Source organism: Cyprinus carpio, chromosome A25 (assembly GCF_018340385.1).
Source record: "Cyprinus carpio isolate SPL01 chromosome A25, ASM1834038v1, whole genome shotgun sequence".
Lineage (NCBI taxonomy): Eukaryota > Metazoa > Chordata > Actinopteri > Cypriniformes > Cyprinidae > Cyprinus > Cyprinus carpio.
This window is the reverse complement of record NC_056596.1, coordinates 2,507,805-2,519,961: the sequence shown is the minus strand read 5'-3', so window position 1 is coordinate 2,519,961 and position 12,157 is coordinate 2,507,805. Positions and strand designations below refer to the sequence as shown.

The 12,157-nt window shown below is 39.5% G+C and overlaps 1 pseudogene; it reads left to right on the top strand.

Annotated features, from left to right (window-relative positions):
• The window catches only part of LOC122135665, a 47,032-nt pseudogene that overhangs the window by 5,945 nt on the left and 28,930 nt on the right, over window positions 1–12,157 (top strand).

Genomic DNA, 12,157 nt, shown 5'->3' with positions numbered 1-12,157 from the left:
TCTTTTTGGAGTGTTTTGCCAAACAAATAATAAAAAAATTATAATTATCGGTGTGAATAGGTCTGTAGGAATGCATTGTTTCACCACAAATTAATATTCTATCTAATTGTGAATGGGTCCTTAGATATCAAGGTAGCTATACAGCAAGAAAATGTTTGTATTAGCAATGGATAATTTTTTTTGGCTAGGCTGTATCTTGTCTTAAGCGCAGATAATCTTTTATTTCTCTCCTCAGATACAGAGGACAATTCTCACACAGAATCCATTACAGGTTAGATGTCATTGATATGTCAAAATAACAGGAATGGGTGATAAAAGCCAGCTACGAATGATAAGTTTATCAAGCAAGCACTACATTGTGTTCATTTTGCAGGGCATCAAAAAGTGGTGCTGCCTGATTCCGTGGCCTTCATCAGATGATGATGATGATGATGATGACGAGTTAGCGTTTGCGAGCCCAAAGGTATTTCTAAGCTCTGTCGTGTAAGTGCATGACAACAGCTCTGAATAGCACATGTGATACTGATTACAAATATTGTAATATTGGGTTAGGTAATACAACACTTTTTTTTACAGAAACAGAAAGTAAACTTGAAGAAACTCATAAGCAGCACAAAAAGGGAAAAAGTAGATAGGTAAGTTTTAAATTGAAATGTTTTTGTGAAGTCTGTAAGAACATTGTGGTTGTGCTTCGTAATTTGAAACCCTTACCCTGTCGCAAGTCCCATTAAGGCCAAGGCAAGGGTCACTGGTAGGCTATTTTATAATATATAGGTAATAGGCAGACCAACACTGCTATTTATCCACTTGGGGATATGGGGAAAGACTGAGATGTTTAAAATGTTTGGCTAAGCTTGTTACAGTAACATTTCAAATCGACAATTTTTCAAAAATCTGAAAGGGTCCATTGAGCTTTGTGGATATGCTGTCTCTGTCTGTAGTTCATAGCGGATCGGGAATGCAGACAAATCCTGGAGCGGATCAGAGTCCGAACCGGACAGTGAGAATAAGGGTGCAATCCACCCTCCACTGTCTAGACACTCCCATCCAGCAGCACCTCCCTCCACCTCCCTGTAGCAACCCCACCCTGCCTCTTTACCCCACCCACCCCAGATGAGCTCCACCCCCTTCAGCAGCACCCTTAAGGTAACCCTCACTGTGGCTCTTTGTGGTACATTGTCCTAACTCTTCTCTTTTTTATTGTTTTCATTCAACCCAATCAACCCTGCGGTATCAGTGTGGGCAGAGTGAGTTAAAAGAGCTGCCTTCTGGCAGTAAACTAGATGTGGAAGGCAGTGAGATTCCAGAGGACGAATCTGAAGAAGGTGAAGATGATGAAGGTGAGGATGACGATGATAGTGAAGAAGAAGAAGAAGAGGAGGAGGAGGAGGGAGAAGAAGATGAGGATGATGACGATGATGATGATGACATTGATGAAAATGAAGATGACGAAGAAGGAGATGAACATGAAGAAACTGCTGTGGCTTCCTGAAGACAACAGGCCTTTCTGGGGTTGCCCAAAATCGTGGCATTGCTCTTTGTACAACAGAACCAATCAGAAATGGCTAATAAAAACGCCAACCAAACCTGGGCAGGACATGATGGGAGGATAGTGTCTCAGAAGACAGTCCTCTGAAGGTCAGGACAGATCAAGAAACAAGAGGCTTCAGAGATAATGGAAAAAGCGAAAGAAACAATTTCCTGAAAAGATGGTTTTTGGAGGTCCACTTCCAGGGATTCCTCGATTTAGAGGATGGCTGTCTTGTGTCAGCTGTCAGAGTCGAGGCGAGATTCTCTGATGAGGAGGACAGCGAAGAGGCCGATGACAGTCCAAGTCCTACAGCAGAATGTGAAGCTTCTTTACCAAGTGTGGACAGAACATCAAACAGAAATCCAGTTGAGAGCAAGAATGAAAACCAAAGTGATGATGATGATTGGGAGGAGGAGGATGATGAAGATGAGGAGCTGTTGAAAACTGAGAAGAACGTCTTAGAAGTGGAGACCTCTCAAGGGACAGCTACTGAATGTGATCCACAACTTCAAGATGAAACCAATGATGTTCCTCTGCGACAAAATAGAGGAATAACTGGTCTTTGGTATGTTCCTTCAGCATCACCTAAGCCAAAGGCTATAACTACTGCAGATGATGATGAGGATGATTGGGATGATGTTGAGGAGGAAGAAGAAGTGCAAACAAAGAAGCCACTAAATCTATTTCTAACATTGCTGGGACAGAAGGAACCAGAGAGCCCTGAGGTATCTTGGGAGTCTGGCTCAGACAAAATTGATGGGACGCCTGAAGGAGATAAGGAGTCAAACACGGAGATGCCAAAAGCAGAAAAAGACCAACATCAAGAGGCTTTGGTTCAGGACGACAACACTTCAAAAAGGGCATCTTTAGAATCTATCGAGCACCTTTCCCAGAGTCCTTTACATGATGAACCTGGGTGTATTGATCAGGGTGATGACAGTGGAGCTATACCAGTGTCCATGATTGTTGGTCAAAGTGATGAAAGACCAAAGTATAAGTCAAGGAGCACGGCAGCCAAGTCAAGCAAATGCAGTATGACTTTGCAATTGCCTCGGTCAAAGGTTTCCGACAATGGATCAGATTCTCTGATGTCTCTGACAATGAGTCTCTGTCGGAAGAAGTATTGTGTATGTTTTGATGCTTGCAGATCAACCACAAGCTTCAAATCTCTACACTAGTAGCCCCAAAATGTTCTGCCATTTCAAGTTTCAAGACCCAGTTTGAAAAACCATTGAGGAGATATCTCTCAAATAGCCCCAAAACCATTAAATGCAGCGAGTCCCGTTTCAACAAGTCCTAGTCCCAAACACGCACCAAGTCCAAGGCATCAACTTCAACTGCAACACGTCCACAAAACTCAGTTCCTCAAGCCCCTCACCAGTCCCCAACATTTGTCGCCATCACCTTCATCGATTAACCATCTGGATCAAGACTCACAGGACAAGAACAAATCTACAAATCTAGAATCTCCTTCAACATTCAAGCCCCGATTCTCAAAGTTGCGGATGACCTTTCCGTAGAGTTCGCAGATGAACCAGATAACCAAGCTCTTCAAGAAGAAATCCCCTACACCGTCATAGACGAAGTTGATCTCACTTCTAATTCTGATGAAGATGACGGTGAGGAGCAACTTGAGAAGTTGCATGAACCGAACTCTGTAAATAAAGCCGTAATGGAAGAAAGATGTTCAAAGCACGGATCATTACAGGTACTCGGGTGACGACGGCTAGAATGGATAGAAGTGGTTTGTAGTTGAAGTTTCTAGATGTGGATAGGATACAAACACTGAAGATGCAACTGAAGATCCCACTTGTTTCGTCTTTTATTCTTTTATGTATCTAATCTCGTTGAAGTACACACTCCTATGCTAAACAGTTTTATTCTGGTTTGAGTGTAAAATGCTTGCCGTTTTACTGTTTGTTTTGCAACTAAACCAGGAGAGACGCCTCCACAGAGGATGAGGAAGAGGAGGATGAAGAAGAGGAGGATGAGAGGGAAGAACCGGAGGAAATGTGTGAAAATGCTAAAGATGCTCAAAATGGTGCTACTAGCAAAGAAAAGCGAAGAGGTACATGATTTTTTTTACGTCAAGTTTTTGGCATTAGTGACCATATATACAGGTATTTAATGTATTACGTGACCATATAAATAACATTCTCTGTGCATGTTTCTTCCAGATTTCCTTTCAGAATTGGGACTCGAAAAGGAAGATGAAAATGACGACTCTCCCTGGGATTCAGAGGTCAGTCACATGATATATTAAACAAAGCAAAGCCGGTGAAATCTCCATATAGTTATGCAGTTTATGCGCACAGCATCACAATCCCCCTAAAGCAGGGTTTCCCCCAACCTACAGGTTAGAAAACACAAACAGGTCAGTGTTGGAACTGCAGTGGGGTCAGTGGAATTGTGATAATTAACTATCAAATTACTTGTATAAAAAAACTAGAAACAGGTTGTGCTCCTTTGTTCACCTGTGACCATCTTGAAATAGTCTCTTTTGTCCCCTCACGTCTGGTTCTGAGAGCCCACAGAAGAAACAGGCCAGTGATACACACACTCCCCTGCCAAATCACGTAGATCTATGGTCCAGTATTTGTGAGGAGAATACCTGAAGGTATGTAAGCGCATTTCTATTGTTTTTATACTACATAAAAATATGATTGCATTTTAGAATTGAAAACCTTAATAGCTTTGTCTGTGTAGAGCCTTCTGCAACCATTTTTCATGCTTAAAAAAAAGGATGCAAAAGAATTAACATTATCCATTGCTTTTCTGCGCTTAACAGATGTTTTTTACAAGATTTGCTATGCTAAATTATCCAACGTTTAGGTTATTTGTAGATTTGCATTTCATAATCTCATTGAATTCCTTTGTAGACTTCTTGTACGTTCCCTCCTTCGTAAGAGGAGGGAGGAACATTAATTTATTGAGAAGTGTAGGCCAGCAAGGAGGCTGCAGGCCGATGGGTAGGCATTTATGATTTGCTGTTGTCCTGCTGGATTAATCATCACCGTTCTAGCCGTCACATTAACATCTTGTCCTCGGATCCTGATCTCTTGTCTTATGCATCTGTTGTCATCTGTGCATTTAAGGCATGTGATGTGACACGGAATGATGCTGCCAACTAATACATTCTTTTAGTGGGAAAGGTCCATCATTGGTCGGTTCATGTTTACAAGATGAGTTTCATTAAAATTGAGCATTTTACAGTACTGCTGTAAATTTGGCCACTCAAAAACCCCAGTTCACAGGCATGATGGGAGACCTCCATTGCTGCATGTGCATGCCCTGCGCACTCGCTTCATGGCAAGCTTGTCTTTGTCCATTGATTTCATGTGTTTTTTTTGAGGGGAGTTTTTTGAACCCCTGGTTCCTTTCTTGCCTGTACAGTAATTAAATAAAGGCGGATGAGGATGATGAAGAAGATGACAGGAAACGTTCTGAAAGTAGCCAGTCGAGCTATCATTTTGATATTAGTACAAGTTATTGGAAACTTGATTGGTTTTTTTTCACAAAGAACTGTTTGCACATGTTTTTTTTGGTAAATGCGTTTTAATAAACAGAGTTGTCAATGAAGCAGTGTCCTTAATTGTGAATTGAAATGATGAAAAATGGTCGAAATTCTGATGGATGTTCAACACTTGTGCTGCTCTGCAACGTTAATTTCCATTAAGATTTAATATTAATATATTAATAATAATTATCTCAACATACATATACATAGATAATATTATATATGATAGATATATTTATATTATATATATATATATATATTATATATATATTATATATATATATCATATTGTAGAGAAAGGCACACTATTTTCAGGGAATACATGTACTGATTAAAAAATATTTATGGCCAATTTTTATTTCACAATTTTTTTGGATAAAGGCATCTTTCAAATGCAAAGAAATGTCACCAAAAAAAAAAAAAAAAAAAAAAAATCTATATATATAATATATATATATATATATAAAAGTATTTTTTTTTTTGTGAAATTATGCATTATGAAAGAATGCCTTATCCAAATTATTTGGATAAAATTGGATACAAATTTTGTGACATAAATGTCATATTTATACTTTTATCGAATTGAATATAAAATTGCATTTTTTTTTCACAGCCTAAAGTGGTCAAAAGAGAGACAGTGTCTGTTCTTAGTAAGCTGATGGATTCCAAAGAAGCTAATAAGAAAAAAGGTCATCTCATTTTTTTTTAACACAACAATTAAATATATATTCTAACATGTTTGGCTTCACTCATATATAAACCGCACTCTCTGTTCTTACCCAGATTGATGAAGGAAGAGCTTGGTTTGGGGGGGGATGCTGATGATCTTGAAGTAACCTTGATGTTTTCTTTCTACTAAAAACAGTATTCCTGAATCCTTCCTGAATCAGATTTCTGCACTCGCTAGTCGTAATGTTTTGTATGTCGGTGTGTGACTTGTTCTGCTTTTGTAGTTTGTCTTAAATTTACACAAAATCAGAACACCAGATCAGGATACTTCAAAGCCCCTTATGCTCCGTGTACTTCCATTAGTAGTTCTGCGGATGCTTGATAATATCAGAGGCCAGGCCCTAGAAGTGCACATGACAAGGCAAAAAGGCTCAAAATTAAATACAGATTTTCTATAATCTTGTAAAGACACCACTCATTCTTGAACCCTGCTCAGCTTGAAATATTGAGTCAGGGTTGGTTGATAAATCCATCCCGTCTAACGTTCCACACTGGCGCTGACGGATGTTCTCCTTTAGGTCTGCATTTTATCATTTATTGTCACTTGCCTCTCATAGATGCTTCAGACTGGGACGTCTGCCAGCACACCAGTAAGGCCAGTAAGGAAATTCCCAGTTATAAGCGGGCTGAGGAGCCCGTCTTTGAAAGACCAGCAGCTCCGCCACGAACATAACTACCGCGGAACAGGACGTGGACACCAGGGAAACATTAAAAAGCCATTCCAGAAGTAAACAACCCCACACCTCAAGCACAACAAAAAACAACCTCTACTAGTTCCACGTTCTCTCAAACCAAACCGCCAGCTCTCAAAACCACAAGCACTTCCACGACTGCGCTTGGATCCAATCAGAGGCCGGAGGAGTGAAAGGTAGAAACTCCGAAAAATACAAAATCTAGCTTTTGCAGATGATTTCATAAATCTATATGCGGATACAAGATGTATTCATATACAGAATCGGACTGGGATTGGAAACATTACAGTTCCAGCCCAAGATGACAAATTCACTGCCAAATGTCGCTGAGTCTGATGCAGGTTAAAACTCTCAATGTGGGGTGAATGGTCATGGTTTAAATAACTTCTCACTTTGTTTTAGATATGTTGTGGATTGTGTCTGAATTTCTATTCAGTTCAGCCCAAGGAACCCAAAGCTGAAGATGTAGAGAGTGGAAGACAGTTCTTACGCAGGTGAAGATGCAGCTTCAGGTGGGCAATTCATCGACGAAACAACGCTCTGTGGAGTTATGCCAACTTTAAATCAACTTCTAATAATAAAATAACATTAAAAAATCTGATTAAGCATGTCATTATTGAAAATGTCTGCAAACTATGTACCAACATTTAAAATAAAACTAAATTAAACGATTTTCATATCATTTTCATTACGAAAATGTCTTTAAAAATAAAGTTTTTTTTTTTTTTTAATTTTTTAAGTTTGCCATGTTTATTTAATATGCATTTCGGAATTGCAATTAGATTTCATTTAATTTGATAGGGATGATGCATTGTGTAAAAAAAAACAGTTACTGTGAAAAATTACCGTATATTTAATGCGACTTATTAAAAACCTTCATTTTTATCATTTTATTAATTTAATTTAAATTGAAAGAATCTGCCTGTCATAAAACTCTGCCTCTTCTTACTAAATGAAGTGTTTTGAAAATAGAGTTTTTTGCCTTAGGTGGTGTAAATGGGAAGCTGAGGTGCTATGATTTCTTCAGTGGATTTTGGTCTTGAAATGTACACTACATGTTTCCTTTGTGCTTTCTTGTAGTTAAATGTGGTGACAGTGATACAGTTTAATTGTCGGCACGAGTCTTGGCGCATGTGTCTCAAGTTTGGTTGAAGTCCTGTCAACCAGGAGTGTGGGGTTTTTCATGGTTAATTCTCATCCCTTGTGTCTAATTGTGGCAAACAAAGGCAAAAAATGCGAGGCTATACACGCGTCGTCTGTAGACATAAATAGGCCGTTCTAACCCGTGACCCACTGTGAGCGCCCAACCTCTCGAGAGAGGACACGAACATGAGGAGAAAGCTGGTGCGGTTCCCTGGGAGCAACGCTATGAGAAAAAAATATGGTGGAGAACGGACAAAAAGGAGACCAAGTTCAAAGTACAAAACGTAGCTGCGGAACCTAAAAGAGAGGTTCGGAGAACTGGAGCACAAGGAACCACTGAGTGAACCTTCGGAGCAGGAGTGGAAAGAAGAGGAACAAGGTTGATTTGAAGAGGAAAAGACAAGAGGTGGAAAAGGAAGCAGATGAGGAAAGATTCCAGTGAGGAAGAATAGTGCGGCCCACCGCCCGGGCAAGAAGGCCGGGCAAACGTGCAATACTTTTGCCCATCCCAGAGCAGAGAGAGTCAGGCCTGGAGGGACTCACAGTCTGAAAGTGTCCACCGCACCTTTAGGTTGAGGTCAGTGATGCAGGAGCTTCCCAGTGCCAACATAACTCCAAATCATCCCAGGAGCCAGAAAACGGATGAGGCCAAGGAGCCAGAGAACCGAAGGATATAACACTGAGGAACATGACTAGTGGAAGCAAAGTAAAGTGTGCCACTAGAATCGGCAACGCAACACAGACGAAGAACCTGAAGAGCTTTACATAACCTTCACGGCCTTGGTTGAAAACGAGCTTACAAGTCCCACCAAAGTTCTAGAAGTGCCCTCTTCTGACTCCAACGAGGTTGACAAGGGCCTGTGGAAGTCAGACTTGAGGTAGGACCCCCGGGAGGAGGTCTCAGACAAACTTGTGAACGAATGAAGACGTACAGTATTAATCTCGTCTTCTGTTCCTCATTCACATAAACTCAAAATGCGAGGGAAAAGCTCCAGCTTCAAAATCAAAAAAGTTCCTGTTAGTCATCTTGTACTGTGGACCAGAACACTGACGGGCCATAAATTCACAGCTGCTCCTATCCTCTGGTTTTGCCAGTCATTAGCTCTGTTCCAAATACCTAGTGATCTGCCTACCCAGACAGCATTTTAAGGACACGGGATGCTTCTGACGTGAATGTTAAAGATTGTGCTTTGAGATGCTTTGGTTATGTAAACTTGCAAATATTTGCACTTTATCCACTATGAAGTGTTGCACAAAGTGTTCTAAATCAATCTAAATAAACCATTATTTGTTATATGAGTTGTAATGAGAATTATCGTGTGTACCTTAGAAGGCAGCTACCTATGTAGGCATAGTCAGCAGGGCAGAACACTAGTTTTGGAAACAGAGCTATTATTGTGTTGTCAACATTTTTGGTACTCCAATTTTCAACCTCTTCACAATGTCTTAAATCTTACATTCTTCATGCATTTTAACACCCATGAAAAACAGTGTTATTTTAGTAGTATATATGATAATACTTGATAGTATTATTGATATTTTGAATGAGCTTATATTGTTTATATTTTCCTTTTTTTTTTTTAATTTTTAATGATTTAATAATTGTTTTTTTTTTTGCTTTTGTCATATGTGTGTTTCTATTTAGCTTTGATGGATTTTTTATTTCCATTGAATGGTATTTTTTAGTACTTAGACTAAAAACGTATTTTAATTTTTCCTTATGTCATGTAAGTTTTATATAAAAGGGGTTTTAGGTTTAAAAGTTCATCTAATTTCTATATATGTTATCTATTTCAATTGCGTCAATGATTTTTGCTAGTTTTAGTTAAAACCGCACTGCATGAAATAGACAAAACATGTTTTCTTTTTGTGTATTTCTGCTTGGGAAGTTGGGAAAGCATACATCATATTGTTTATATAACCATCCTTTAGTTAAACAATAGCTGAGGAAAAAAATATGATTTGGCTGCGCTATAATGAGCTTTGCTCCACTGTGCAACAATAGATGTTTCGACATCAGTATGCTCTCTGCTTTACTGTTCTTTTAAAGCAGCGTTTCTGATGCTTTACTAACTTTTCGGGGCATTAAAAAGTTCAGGTTTTCCACAAGCTCTAGTTGATTTCATGGGGTCTGCAGTTGTCCCGTCTTGTCCTGTATATGTTTTAACTTGTGGACCTGACAGCACTGTCTGAATTCCAGTCTGTCACTTTATAAATATTTATTGGTTAAATTATGCCCTGGTGGTCAATGCTCATTGGGTGTCAGTTCACATGTGGCATCTGTTGTGTGCATCTGTGCCAAGGATTTGCTTCCTCTCGCGTTGGAAGATCTCTTCTCATATTCCTGAAGATTGTTTATACTAGTGTTAGTGTGGTTGTTTTCATGATGGTCTCACCGGAGGAGTTTCACACAACTATTTAACCAGAACTCTCCGTGCTGTGCTGAAGTGTGTTTATGTGTGTAGGCGCTTTTTACATAAGAAAGAGTACTTGTGTGGTGTATTACTCAGTTTTGTCTCGTATGTGACGATCGATGTTGCAGATCAGTTGACTAAATCAATACATACACAGTTCCATAAGTTGTTTAAATCTAGGAATTTCCTTTGCCTTAGAAAAATGCGTATTGCCTACATTAAAGATGATTTATCACGTCTAAACAAATAATATTTCTGTTTTTAGGGTAATAGGACAGTTGGATGGTATGCGGGGCGGAGAACACCGCCCAGGCTTTATGGGATACTAGAGGAAACAGAGCCGAGGTGGAACTGACCAAGTAAAAGGGAAAGAAAACTTACAAAAAATCTGGGAACCGAAACCTCAACAGGAAGGGATGGATGACGGCAGGTCTTTGGGAAAGAGAGGGTAGTGTTTCACAAGGGACATCTGCAAGAAGTCCAAGAAGGTACATATGTTGCATTACCTAAAGGGAATTAATGTGAGGGGAGATGTTTTGTGATCCAATCACATTGAAGAACTTGATTTTATTAGGGGTTCAAACGCATAGCGCTGAAACCCTATTGTTAGATAGAATTGGTCTGGGGATGAGCGATTCTACGTAAAAACTTATCTGTGCCAAAACTGTAAGTCGTTAGAGACTTGACAACTTGGAGGGTATGATAGTAATCACACTGCCTGACAATGTGACTGAGGCTCACCCCAACGCCTGCACGGGAGCGCTACAGCGATCGAAAGTATGAAATCGCTATAACTCTTAACCCGTCGGTCGATGGAATCTCTTGGCTCATTTGCTGGACAAATAAGATTTGATCTTTTTTTGTGAGCAGGCAAGAAATGATTTAGGTTTTTCACATTTTTTGCATAACCTACTTTTGCGAACTAGTCCTAGGTTTTTCACCCGATCGGAACCAGAAAGATTCTCTAGAGAGTGAAAATCAATAATTATCAAAAAAACGTTGAACTTTCGACTCACCGTTGCAAAGGGACACCAAAACGTTTGAAGGGGGCCAGGGACAAATTTTAGTAAATGCCTGTAACTCCTGAACGAATGAGATTTCTTCGCAAAACCGGAACACGTATGTAGAGCTCAACTGAGGTCACAGGAAAACAAATCACGGAGATGGGCCACTGTGGTGACGCTAAGATCGGCAACCATTTGGCCTATCAACATGAAACTAATGGGTGGGGTGTAAACGACTGGCATTGCATGTTTTTCAGCACATACACGCGATTTGTATCGTATGATAGACCCCTCGTTTCCCCCCCCCCCACCAACTTTGCCTCTAGAAATCACGCTGTCAATAAAAACAGTTTTTTAAAGATTGATAAGATGTGAAAACCTACTTTTGCAAAACTAAGTGCCTAGGGTTTTCATAACCTGGAAAAACCACAGCCAGTGCATCTATGGAATCTCTAGCGTCCATACTTATCAAAAAGGGGCCTGTCTTATACCTACAATAGCCTATAAAGCCTAAACGAAAACTCAAAACTTCACAAAACCTGCTGAACACATGAGACAGTGATTCTAAACAAGCGTGTAAAGTTTCAGGGAGCCCGGACCCCAGCTGGCGTATAACAGTCAGAAACGTCATAGTTCAATGGTTAAATCACCTGAATTTGACAAAATTATTTTTTTTAACTAAATTGATTCGGTGGTGGTTACAGGCTAGCTAATGAAGTATGTAATGTCTTCTTCCTATGTGCTAAATACCTAAAATGCTGAATCCCGGTATCATGCGGCAGCTATTACTGTATTTATTCCTCCCTGGAATTCCTTTTATCCTGTAACTGTGCATGAATAATTTTATTTTAGATTTTGTTTTATTTGATTGTTTTATTTTAAAAGTTACTGAAAAAAAATACTGAAGCAAACAGCCATGGGTGATCAATCAATACACATTTTGACCATTTTATTTTCATTCTATTTCTAAAGTATATGCATGCATGGTAAAACATGGACAGTCAGACATCAATTATTGGGGTATATTAATTTGTTTCAATTATGTTTCATTGCCACTGGCTATAGGGCATTAAGGTTTAGCAGAAGCTTTGAATTTGGTTGTATTCCTGGATGTTTTTCCCTGGGGA